The 14,028-nt window shown below is 35.1% G+C and overlaps 1 non-coding gene across 1 annotated transcript; it reads right to left on the reverse strand.

Moving 5' to 3' along the window:
- Window positions 1–10,976: 10,976 nt before the first annotated feature.
- On the reverse strand, window positions 10,977–11,080 carry LOC112753026 (small nucleolar RNA R71). The gene has a single exon (XR_003177428.1). It is a non-coding gene; the product is annotated as a small nucleolar RNA R71 (small nucleolar RNA).
- Between the last annotated feature and the right edge of the window lie 2,948 nt (window positions 11,081–14,028).

The following is a 14,028-nucleotide window of genomic DNA, read 5'->3' on the forward strand; positions in this document are numbered from 1 at the left end:
TGCCTTAGAAAATCTGAAACTACTCAACACACTAATCACAGCATCGAATTGAAATAAAGGTAATTAAAATAATTAATTTTTAAAGCTTAGGAAACATGTTTTTCACAATATGGCGTAATAAGGAAGGGAAAGTAAAACCATGCAATTAATGTGAATAAGCAGGTGAAGGATTGTATAAATCACTCAAACTAAGCACAAAAGAAGTCATGAAACATGGGTTTATCACCCACTAACAATTATCAACATACAATCACTCAAACAACACAATTAATCATAGAAATCATCAATGTAACATCAACAAGTCAAGATTCACAACATTCATGTAATGGGTATAAAGTGACAATTGACAAGAAATCATAAAACTAACACAAGATCTAAGCAAAGTTATACTAAGAAATTCAAATTGAATAATCAAAACTAGTAATTAACAAGATCCAATTCAGAATTCAATAAGAGAAGATCAAATTAAAGCTAGATCTAGAGAGGAACAAGGGTTTCTCTCTCTAGAAGAACAAAGAACTAAAAACTAGCTAAATTTGTATCTTAGTGTAAAATGAATGATCCCCCCTTTTCCCTTAGCATCCTTGGGTCTCTTTCATGCAGAAACAGCTTAAATTTGGGCCTAATGAGCCACAAAAATCGCCAGCACGATTTTCTTTAATGAGGTCACGTGCAGCTTTCCGCGCGTGCGCGCCAAGCATGCATGCGCGCCGATTTCTTTTGTGATCCACGAGTGCGCGCCATGTGCGCGTGAGCGTTAGTGGGATTTCTCTTACCCGCGCGGATGCATCCATCCTTGCGCGCCGCTCCCAGCTATCCTCATCCACGCGTGTGCGTGAAGTGCGCGTGCGCGCCAGTGCTGAGTTTCCCAAAATCCAAATCTCCATGTTCCTTCCTCTTGTGCATGCTTTCTTTCTCTCTTCTAGGCCATTCTTACCCTATTAATCTTGAAATCACTCAACAAATACGTCACGGCATCGAATGGCAATAAAAGAGGATCAAAATATAGCAATTTTAAGACAAAAGAAGCATGTTTTTCATCATGCGGCAATATTAGGAAGGAAACACAAAACCATGCATTTCTTGTGAATAAGTGCGGAAAATGTTGACAAAACTCCCCAAATTCTACACAATATAAACCACAAAATTGGAGTTTATCAACGCGCGAAGGATGCTCTGACGGAGAAGGAGGAGAACGAGGCTATCTCATCGCCAATGATTAGAAGTTGCTAGTGTTGATGGGATGAACAGAACGTGAAGAGGGAGGAGAAACTCACAGAGGAGAGGGAGGTTTTGCCGCCGCACCGCTGGTCGCCGGGGACCACCGCCATTGATGCCAGAAAATGCCACTAATGGAGCCACTGTCCTTGCTCGGCCCCTGTTTCTGCGCTTGTTTACGCTGGTTCTGCCATTGCTGCCACAACCCGTCTCGAATTTCTTCTAATTTCGACACTTAGAGGTAGGAGATTTATTTTAAAATTAACCATTTTAATTTATGAATATCATTGAAGTTTAGTGAGTATCTGTAAATAATTTATAAATGTCTTGTGTGATTAATTGGTAGAAATAAGCTTGGTTTGAGGATGTAAAATTTGGATTAGTTTTTGAGATGATGTTCTAGTGTTTCAATTAGTTTATTGAGTTGAGGTTATGGCTGTGAATGTGACTGGTATGATGATGATTACGTGCGTGTGAATTGAATTTTGTTTAGCTCTTGTGTGCATCTTACAAGGTTGTTTGGGAATGAATGCTTATCGGAAGTTCTGTTTTTTTTTTTTTACTTAATAATGTTGTAATTGGTGGTTGAATCAAATTATAATGAGTAATTTATGAGATTGAGGCTTGATGAATGATAAATGGATTGAGTTTAGATTTCTAAACTAAGTACCTAAAATTGATTTCTTAACTAAAAGTAGTAATTTTTATGGTTTATAAATAATTTTACAATGAGTGGAACCAAATGGTAATAAAATATGTTGATTATTGAGAACCTGTTTGTTTGTTTGATAATTGCTGATGAAAGGCTGGTAAACTATTAAGAAGGAGGGAACCCCTAAGGGTGGTTTAAGTCCGAATTTTTGAGGTGATGCTGTCGAAATTTTTATAAAACTCTAAGACTTTGTTTTTTTATAAATTCGTCCATCGCTGCTCGATAAGCATCAGGTGAGTAATTGATTAATGATGTTGCTGTGAATGGTGGAGTGAGGTGAGAAATGTGGTGAGTTTCATTCATTGTTCCTTATTTTTTTCTTGTTCTCTCTTCATAGTTATATCCTTTTTTTCTTGATCCTTGTAAATTAATTATTATATGTTTTAGGGCGCTGCTACTCTAAATGATTGAAAGATGGTCATCGTTGTTTGAAAAGAGCAATGCATCACAATTGCCCTGTTTGCTTTGAGGTATAAACTATAAAGACTATTCTTCTATTATGGTAAAATCTTTTGGGAAGAACCACATGATTTCATTTTGTTTGGTTTATGAATTAGTTTTGCTTATTATAAATTTTGTTGATTGTTGATTGTTACTATGATGATGTTGGCTTGTTCTGCCATTAGTTACTTTGTTGATTGAATTTTTTTCTTTAATGAGATTTTATTCTGAGCAATGTTAGGAGAAAATAGTTCTGCTTTGTCATCAGCTCCTACTCTGTCATCTGCTGCTGTTCCGTGCTCTCCTCTCTGCTTGCGTCCACTACGCCGTCCCCCACCTCGTCTGCTGAGGTTTGGTTACGGTGTGTGTTTGGATTAAGCTTATTTTCTGTTATAAATTAAAGAGTTATTTAGCTGAACATGTTCTCTCTATGTAAAAACTTAAGCATAGAAGTTTTGTTTTAATTCAATTTGGTTTGAAATTAAGCTAAGTTGTTTTATGGAGCATAATGTTAATGTTAATGGTTGTTTCTTAATTGTTCGTTGGTTTATTTTGTTAGCATGTAAAGTGGCTGGAAATTCTGAGTTGATTCTCTCAATGGCCTGAATGACTCAAGTAAAATTGCTGCATTTGATTTTGATGGCCTAAATGACTCAAGTAAAAATCTTAGAATTCTGGAGAAGGTTGCCCAAATATTCAAAGAGGATTTGAAGTTTGGTGGAGAAGAGCTTTCTAGAAGCGGAATGGAGAGTAAGAATAGACAAGACAATTACGAATTACAGCTACAACAGTTGATAATCCTTGAAGACAAACAACCTAGCATGGTGGAATTGACAGCATTTTACTGGGTGTGTCTCCTTTTAACCTTCTCTTGATCATTTTAATTTCTATTTAATTCCTCTATGTTGACCAGCATTTTAACCTTGGTAGCTTATCTGTAAAGCTGCTTGTTTGAAATGTGATAGACTCTGTCTTCATCCATGATTGATTTACCTTGAACAAGTTAGCACCATTGTATTTTTTTCCTTTTTCTTTTGGCACTTTTTTGTTTGTTTGTTGTGCACATAATCTAATCATTTCAATAGAAATAACCTGTGAGTATAGAATTTATAGTTCATGTGAGTAGTTGGAAACATTTTTCTTTTATCAGTGTGCATAGTCATCGATTTACACTTAGGCTGGTCATAATTTGGCTCTATCTTGAGCTGACAGCACTACACTCTTGAAGAATGTTATTTTTTTTTATTATGAGACTATTCTATCTTCGTTATGTATTTAGGGGCAACACAACCTGAGCTTCAGTTGCAATTTGTTTAGTTCTAAACCTTTTCCATTCATATTTAGTCTTGTTTAATCATCTCTTTGCAGTTACATGGAAGAAATAAGAGTTCATGTGCTATCAATTTAATTTAGTGGATAAGATTTCATGTTTAACTGGCTACCGCAAGGTGGGGCTGGTGGTCTAAGTTTTCTACTTTGTGTGCGAGACTATACTAAGCAAAGTAACTGCTGATGTTGACAAAGGGGTCCATGATGAGACTGGTTTCTTTTAGGTATGTTTGAATAAGTATGCTTGAATCTGAAGTCTAAGATTTGCTATTATATTTATTGCTGCTGTTAGTTTACCTTCTGGTAGTGTCAAAAGAGGGGACAGGAGGGGGGGTGGGTCTTGTGACCTTATGTGGTGCTTTCAGTGCAAAGAAGTTCTTGGATTTAATATCGTTTATAAATTACAACCTTTTAATTTGATGTATTAAGAAGCTTATTTATTAGCAATGCAAATATTGCTTTTCTTACTGGCTATAACAATCATGCTTGAAAATAACTACACTATGGTTGCTTGATCCTTTTATGCCTTATTAAGAATTGAATTTGTTAAGTACCTATGTGCTTGTATCTATTGTGCTAGTGATACATGTTATATGCATGCCATTGTTCTTTATTTTGTATTTTACTGATTCAAAATGCTTCATTTTTCCCCAGTTAAGAAGCTTGTGTTCCTTGTTGTCTGCAGGTGGTTCTGTTTTTTGAAAATATGGGCTTGGATAAAGAAACTATTGGGAGAATTATTTTTCGCTGCCAGCATTGATAAAACTCTTTAGATGAAGATTGAATTCCTTTCTAGGGTTGGCATTTTTTAAGCTTATTTTTCTGGGATAATTAAAAAATATCCGGAATTACTTGTAACCAACACTGATACAACTATATTGTATCCGGAAATTTTTTGTTCACTAAGTATATAAATGTTTATTTTTTTATGGTAAGTGTTCAATTAGTTCTTTAGTAATTTGATTCAAATAGTTTAACCTTGTTGATTGACATTAAATTAAAAAAAAATAGTTGGAACTAATTTTAATGCAACATGAGAAAACTATTGTAAATAAAGAATAATATAGTTATAAAAAACCATTGTCAAAAGTCACAAAAGGCAATGGTATTAAAACCATTGTCAAAGATAGCTACAAAATGACAATGGTATTAAAACCGTTGCAAAAAAACACAACCAAAGGCAACACTTTTAAACTATTGTCTTTATGAACAACAAAATTACAACAATTTAAAATCATTGTCTATCCAGTTACGGTTTTAAACCGTTACGTCATCAAAGAGAATAATTTTAAACCATTGCCTATCCAGTAATGGTTTTAAACCGTTCTTTAAAAATTGTTGTCAAAACCGTTGTCTATGCTAGTAACTATGGCAATGGAGTTTTGGTTGTCATTGCCTTAGGTAAAAAACTGTTGCCTTCAAGCATTGGTAATGGCCGCATATACCACAGGTCAAAAACCGTTTCCAAAGCGTTACCTAAAGTTTTAGGAACGGTTTTCTGATCTATGACAATGGTTTTTGACCGTTGCGAAAACCCTTGTTTGTTGTAGTGTTCTTTCATTTAAGTACCACTATCTTAGCCTACAATTAAAATTTAAAAAGAAGATAAAAAAATAGATCAATTTAAAATTTGAAGAAACATCTTGCACTAAACTCACCTTAAAAGGAAAAATTTAGAGTTTCCAATTTTTCATGTTAAAACAAATAGAAAAGAAAACTTAATCAATCAATTTAGATAGGGGACATAAGAGGCTAACCTTTCAGAATGGTTCATAAAAAATCTTATTAATATGTTCTGGTTTGGGATTAGGAACATAAAATTCTGCAGTAATTCGATTAGGAATACCTATTTCCCACAATATTGGACCATCCCTTAGAGGCTCATATACCAGTTCACCCACTTCAATATTAAAACTTGTGCAGTAATTCTAGTGAGCATACATTTTTGGCAAGATAATTATCAACATTTCAAAAATTGGCTTTGTTATGCTGGGCAAGCATATTTCAAAAGTTGGCTTTGTTATGGAGGGCAAGCATATTTAGAAACAAGAAATTCAGGAATAAATCTCCATCTAACACAGTAGCACAAACTGAAATTTGGTCCCTTAAAAAAATTGTCACTCAGTTCAAACCAAATATGTATGGACATCAAGAGTTGGCTACCAAAAGCATTATAAATGTTACCATCACTGATTTTAATTTGTGAGAGAAGAGATAATATTAAAAGAATCGAATCATATGAAAACTTGTTACTCTGTTGTTACCTTGGAATTAGCATTATAAGTTAGCATCAATAGGCATGCATTGTCACATGTATGAAGCAGGATCAATGTGGTATATCGCCTAGAAAATACATCCTACATATAGAAATAAAAGACTCGCATAAATTTAAAGATATAACACAACCATTATTTTCCCACAGAGGATATCAATATAGCATTGAAGAATTATTTCACAAAAGGCCATATTAACAAATCATACTATTGTTAATATAGTAAAGTTCCTTTATGTATTAGCTAGGATCAATTGGGAATAACTAGTTTCTTCTCTATTGACATTGTAATTATGAAGATGATTACTTCCATGTATATAAAGAACACATGCTGATGAGGTTTGCCCTGAAGTATTTACAGAAAATCACAATTTAAACACATATCCAGTGATCCTTGTACACAATTTTATTAGCATGGTCCTTTTAGGCCATCTATCAATGTATGGTATATTGTTCTGCCAATTTTGATAAATTAACAGTCCAATGTTCATCACAAAGAAAACGTAAATGATTATTAACAGCATTTAACAGATGTGCTTTGCGAAACCAAGATAGCTTATAATCCCGTATGCTTTGTACTCTACATTGAAAGCTTGTTTCCCATGCATAACATCTGAATCATTTCTAAATACAAAAGACATTTGTTAAGATTATATTTGAACAAGGTCAAATGAACTTTGTTTAAAAGTGTTCATACTTTACAATATCCATGGCAGCCAGAATTTCATGCACGATACCAACCCTCTTGTTTGTTTGCTACGGTCCTTCCTTTGCCAGTTTTCTTATTTTGGCAATCACATATGTCTATTTCTAGAAATAATAAAAAAAATTATTTGTGTATATATTTGAGAAGAATTGCCTAAATATACAAAGAATAAGTGATGAGCGGATAATCTATACCCTTTTTGGCATTATTTTTACATAGTTTTTAGTATGTTTTAGTTAGTTTTTATTATATTTTTATTAGTTTTTATGCAAAAATTACATTTCTGGACTTTACTATAAGTTTGTGTATTTTTCTATGATTTCAGGTATTTTCTGACTGAAATTGAGGGACCTAAGCTAAAATTTGATTCAGAGGCTGAAAAAGGACTGCAGATGCTGTTGGATTCTGACCCTCCTGCACTCAAAGTGGATTTCTGGAGCTACAGAAGCCCAATTGGTGCGCTCTCAATTGCATTGGAAAGTAGACATTCTGGGATTTCCAGAAATATATAATAGTCCATACTTTGCCTGAGATTTGATGGTCTAAACTGGCGTTCAAAGTCTGCCTAAAAATTCTGGCGTAAAACACCCAAACTGGCACCAGAATTGGAGTTAAACGCCTAAACTGGCACCAAAGCTAGCATTTAACTCCAGGAATAGCCTATGCACATGTAAAGCTCAATGTTCAGCCCAAGCACACACCAAGTGGGCCCCGGAAGTGGATTTCTGCACTATCTGCACTTAGTTACTCATTTTCTGTAACCCTAGGTTGCTAGTCTAGTATAAAGATTTATTTTACATCTTTGGAATGTCTTTTGACCATTTTTTGATCAATCTTATGCGATCATAGACCATTGTACATGTTTGGAGGCTGGCCTCACGGCCATGCCTAGACCTTTTACTTATGTATTTTCTACGGTGGAGTTTCTACACCCATAGATTAAGGTGTGGAGCTCTGCTGTTCTTCATGAATCAATGCAATTACTACTGTTTTTCTATTCAATTCATGCCTACTTATTCTCCAAGATATACTCTCGTACTTAATTCAGTTAAGTCAGAATGAACGGGTGACCCGTGACAATCACCCAATCTTCGTTACTCGCTTAGCCAAGATCGCGTTCCTGACAACCACAAAGTGGTCTACATGATGTTCAACGTAGTCATTGGACGACAGCCGGAGTATATTCTCTTGGGTCCCTAATCAATGATTCACATCGTCTCTCGTGACAACAGAGCATCTGAATCTGAGATTAAAACCTTCGTGATATAGGCTAGAAACATTGGCAGCATTCTTGAGATCCGGAAAGTCTAAACCTTGTCTGTGGTATCCCGAGTAGGATCTGGGAAGGGATGACTGTGACGAGCTTCAAACCTGCGAATGTTGGACGCAGTGACAGTGTGCAAAAGGACAATGGTCTTATTCCGATGCTAGCGGGAACCGACAGATGATTAGTTGTGCGGTGACAGCGCATATGGATTTGTTTTCATCCGAGAGGATTATACAGCTTGCCATGGAAGGAGGTAACGCATGGTTGGAAGAAGGCAATAGGAAAGCAGAAGTTCAGAAGCAACAAAGCATCTCTAGATGCTTATCTGAAATTCCCACCAATGAATTACATAAGTATTTCTATCTTATTTTATATTTTATTTATATTTTAATTATCAAAACCTCATAACCATTTGAATCCGCCTGACTGAGATTTACAAGGATGACCATAGCTTGCTTCAAGCCGACAATCTCTGTGGGATCGACCCTTACTCATGTAAGGTTTATTACTTGGACGACCCAGTGCACTTGCTGGTTAATTACGCGGAGTTGTGAAGAAGTGTTGAGATCATGATTTCGCGCTACCAAGTTTTTGGCGCCGTTGCCGGGGATTGTTCGAGTTTGGACAACTGACGGTTCATCTTGTTGCTCAGATTAGGTACTTTTATTTTATGTTTAAGCTTTTTAATTTTAATTTCGAAAAAAATTTAAAAAAAAAAAATAAATTATTCTTTGTTCTTCAGAATTTTTAAGAATGAATTCTAGAGTTTCATCATGATCTGTTGAAGGCTGGCTGACTGTCAAGCCATGTCTAATTTTTTTGGACCGAGGCTTCCACTTATCATTGCAGGAGCCTTTTGATTTTCATCAATTTGGCTGTTGTATGTAATGCTCTGCTGAAGCTTGGCTGGCCATTGGCCATGTCTAATCTTTTGGACCGAAGTTTTCGCATAAAGCTCGGCTGGCTATTAAGCCATGTCTAAATTTTTGGACCGAAGCTTTAGACTAACATTGCATGATTCCTGAAATTCTTATTAAAAATTTTGAATTTCTTTACTTTCTTTTCCAAAATAATTTTCGAAAAATACAAAAAAAAATTTAATAAAATCATAAAAACCAAAACTTTTATGTTTCTTGTTTGAGTCTAGTGTCAAATTTTAAGTTTGGTGTCAATTGCATATTTTTAATTTCCACTAAAATTTTTGAAAATTCATGCATGTGTTCTTCATTGATCTTCAAGTTGTTCTTGATGATTTTCTTTGTTTGATCTTTGAATTTTCTTATTTTGTGTCTTTTCTTGTTTTTCTTGTGCATTTTCGAATTCATAGTGTCTAAACAGTAAAAATTTTTAAGTTTGGTGTCTTCATGTCTTTCTTTTCTTAAAAATTTTTAAAAATAAGTTCTTGGTGTTCATCATGAACTTCAAAGTGTTCTTGTTGTTCATCTTGACATTCAAAGTGTTCTTGCATATTTTTCTTGTTTTGATTCATAATTTTTATGTCTTGAGTCATTTTTGTGTTTTTTTCTCTCCTCATAAAAATTCAAAAAAAAATAAAAAATATATCTTTCCCTTATTCTTCTCATAAATTTCGAAATTTTGATTGATTTAGTCAAAAAGTTTTAAAATTTAATTGTTTCTTATGAGTCAAGTCAAATTTTCAATTTAAAAATCCTATCTTTTCAAAACTTTTTCAAAAATCAAATCTTTTTCATTTTTTTATGTTTTTCGAAAATTTCAAAAATTGATTTTCAAAATCTTTTTTCTTATTTTGTTCCATATTTTCGAAATTAATTGCTAGCATTTAATGTTTTGATTCAAAAATCTCAAGTTGTTACTTGCCTATTAAGAAAGGTTCAATCTTTAAATTTTAAAATCATATCTTATAGTTTCTTGTTAGTCAAGTAATCAACTTTAATTTCAAAAATCAAATCTTTTTAAATTTCCTTTTCAATCTTCTTCAAAATAAATTTCAAATCATATCTTTTTAAAATTTGATTTCAAAATCTTCTCTCACTTACTATCTTTTCAAAAATTGATCTTCAAATCTTTTTCAATTAACTACTTGACTTTTTGTTTGTTTTACTAATTCTTATCTTTTTTAACTACCTAACTACTTTTCTCTCTCCAATTTTCGAAAACTCCTCACCACTTTTTCAAAATTCTTTTTTAATTAACTAACTGTTTTAAATTTTAATTTTATTTTATTCTTTTTAATAATTTCGAATTTTAACTAATAATTAAAATAAAAACAAAAAAAAAATTTCTTTTCTTTTTAATTATTTTTGAAAATTCTCTCTCTCTCATCTCTTTCTATTTATTTATTTATTCACTAACACTTCTCTTATTCTTAAAATTCGAACCCTCTCTCCCTCTCTGTGTTCGAATTTTTCTCTTCTCATTCTTCTACTCTTCTCTTCTTCTACTCACATAAAGGAATCTCTATACTGTGACATAGAGGATTCCTATTCTTTTCTGTTCTCTTCTTTTTCATATGATCAGGAGTAAGGATAAGAACATTCTTTTTGAAGCTGATCTGGAACCTGAAAGGACTCTAAAGAGGAAGCTAAGAGAAGCTAAAGCACAACACTCTGGAGAAGACCTGATAGAATTTTTTGAAAAAGAAGAAGAGATAGCTGAACCCAATAACAATGGTGGAGATGCAAGGAAGATGCTTGGTGACTTTATTGCACCCTCTTCTGACTGCTGTGGAAGAAGCATCTCAATTGCTACAATTGGAGCAAACAACTTCGAGCTTAAGCCTCAACTAGTTTCTCTAATGCAGCAGAATTGCAAGTTTCATAGACTTTCATTGGAAGATCCTCATCAGTTTTTAGCTGAATTCTTGTAAATCTGTGACACTGTTAAGACCAATGGGGTTAATCCTGAGGTCTACAAACTTATGCTTTTCTCCTTTTCTGTAAGAGACAGAGCTAGGACATGGTTGGACTCACAATCTAAGGATAGCCTGAACTCTTGGGAAAAGTTGGTCAATGCTTTCTTGGCCAAATTCTTTCCACCTCAAAAATTGAGCAAGTTTAGAGTGGAAGTCCAAACCTTCAGACAGAAGGAAGGTGAATCCCTCTATGAAGCTTGGGAAAGATACAAGCAATTGATCAGAAGGTGTCCTTCTGACATGTTTTCAGAATGGAGCATCATATGTATATTCTATGATGGTCTGTCTGAATTGTCCAAGATGTCATTGGATGACTCTACTGGAGGATCTCTTCATTTGAAGAAGACGCCTTCAAAAGCCCAGGAACTCATTGAAATGGTTGTAAATAACTAGTTCATGTACACTTCTGAAAGGAATCCTGTGAATAATGGGACAACTCAGAAGAAAGGAGTTCTGGAGATTGATACTCTGAATGCCATATTGACTCAGAACAAAATATTGACTCAGCAAGTCAATATGAATTCTCAGAGTCTGTCTGGAATGCAAGCTGCATCAGGCAGTACTAAGGAAGCTTCCTCTGAAGAAGAAGCTTATGATCCTGAGAATCCTAGAATAGAAGAGGTGAATTACATGGGAGAATCCTATGGAAACACCTACAATCCTTCATAGAGGAATCATCCTAATCTCTCATGGAAGGATCAACAGAAGCCGAATCAAGGCTTCAATAATAATGGTGGGAGAGTGGTGCACGAAATTGTGATCCTTAACAACGGCGCCAAAAACTTGGTGCTCAGAACGTAATTCACACACTTTGTCACAACTTCGCACAACTAACCAGCAAGTGCACTGGGTCGTCCAAGTAATAAACCTTATGTGAGTAAGGGTCGACCCCACGGAGATTGTCGGCTTGAAGCAAGCTATGGTCACCTTGTAAATCTCAGTCAGGCGGATTCAAATGGTTATAGAGTTTTAATAATTAAAATATAAATAAAACGTAAAATGGGATAGAGATACTTATGTAATTCATTGGTGAGAATTTCAGATAAGCGTATAGAGATGCTTTCGTTCCTCCTGAACCTCTGCTTTCCTGCTGTCTTCATCCAATCATTCCCACTCCTTTCTATGGCAAGCTTTGTATAGGGCATCACCATTGTCAATGGCTACTTCCCATCCTCTCAGTGAAAATGGTCCATGATGCGCTGTCACCGCACGGCTATTCATCTGTCGGTTCTCGATCATACTGGAATAGGATTCAATAATCCTTTTGCGTCTGTCACTACGCCCAGCACTCGCGAGTTTGAAGCTCGTCACAGCCATCCCTTCCCGGATCCTACTCGGAATACCATAGACAAGGTTTAGACTTTCCGGACCTCAAGAATGGCCGCCAATAGTTCTGGCCTATACCACGAAGACTCTGATCTCACGATCAGAAGGCTAAGAGATATGCATTCAAGCTTGCTTTCATGTAGAACGGAAGTGTTTGTCAGGCACGCGTTCATAAGTGAGAATGATGATGAGCATCACATAATCATCACATTCATCATGTTCTTGTGTGCGAATGAATATCTTAGAGAAGAAATGGGCTTGAATTGAATAAAAAAACAATAGTACTTTGCATTACTTCATGAGAAACAGCAGAGCTCCACACCTTAATCTATGGTGTGTAGAAACTCTACCGTTGAAAATACATAAGAACAAGGTCCAGGCATGGCCGAATGGCTAGCCTCCATAAAGGTCTAAGATAGCATAAAACTAATCAAAGATCCCCCTTTTAACATGATAGTAAAAAGTTCTATTTATACTAAACTAGTTACTAAGGTTACAGAAATGAGTAAATGATGCAGAAATCCACTTCCGGGCCCATTTGGTGTGTGCTTGGGCTGAGTATTAAAGCTTTCACGTGCAGAGGTCTTCCTTGGAGTTAAACGCCAGTTTGTAACCTGTTTCTGGCGTTTAACTCTGCTTTGCAACCTGTTTATGGCGTTTAACTCCAGAATAGGGCAGAGAGCTGGCGTTGAACGCCAGTTTACATCATCTAAACTCGGGCAAAGTATAGACTATTATATATTTCTAAAAAGCCTTGGATGTCTACTTTCCAACGCAATTGAGAGCGTGCCATTTGGACTTCTGTAGCTCCAGAAAATCCACTTTGAGTGCAGGGAGGTCAGAATCCAATAGCATCTGCAGTCCTTCTTCAACCTCTGAATCTGATTTTTGCTAAAGTCCCTCAATTTCAGCTAGAAAATACCTAAAATCACAGAAAAACACAGAAACTCATAGTAAAGTCCAGAAATGTAAATTTTATTTAAAAACTAATAAAAATATATTAAAAACTAATCAAATCATACTAAAAACTGTAAAAACAATGCCAAAAAGCGTATAAATTATCCGCTCATCACAACACCAAACTTAAATTGTTGCTTGTCCCCAAGCAACTGAAAATCAAATAGGATAAAAAAAAGAGAATATACTATAAATTTCAAAATATCAATGAAACTTAGCTCTAATCAGATGAGCGGGACTTGTAGCTTTTTGCCTCTTGAATAGTTTTGGCATCTCATTTTATCCATTGAAGTTCAGAATGATTGGAATCTATAGGAATTTAGAATTCAGATAGTGTTATTGATTCTCCTAGTTCAGTATGTTCATTCTTGAACACAGCTACTTTATGAGTCTTGGCCGTGGCCCTAAGCACTTTGTTCTCCAGTATTATCACCGGATACATAAATGCCACAGACACATAACTGGGTGAACCTTTTCAGATTGTGACTCAGCTTTGCTATAGTCCCCAATTAGAGGTGTCCAGGGTTCTTAAGCACACTCTTATTTTTGCTTTGGACCTCGACTCTCAGTCTCAAGTTTTCACTTGACACCTTCACGCCACAAGCACATGGTTAGGGACAGCTTGGTTTAGCTGCTTAGGCCAGGATTTTATTCCTTTAGGCCCGAATCCACTGATGCTCAAAGCCTTGGATCCTTTTTATTACCCTTACCTTTTGGTTTTAAGGGCTATTGGCTTTTTGCTCTTGCCTTTTGGTTTAAAGAGCTCTTGGCTTTTTCTGCTTGCTTTTTCTTTCTCTTTCTTTTATATATTTTTTTTCGCCATTTTTCTTTTCTTTTTTTTTCTCTCTTTTTTTTTTTGCAAGCTTTTCTCTATTCACTGTTTTTCTTGCTTCAAGAATCAATTTTA

This window comes from Arachis hypogaea, chromosome 15 (genome assembly GCF_003086295.3).
Source record: "Arachis hypogaea cultivar Tifrunner chromosome 15, arahy.Tifrunner.gnm2.J5K5, whole genome shotgun sequence".
Lineage (NCBI taxonomy): Eukaryota > Viridiplantae > Streptophyta > Magnoliopsida > Fabales > Fabaceae > Arachis > Arachis hypogaea.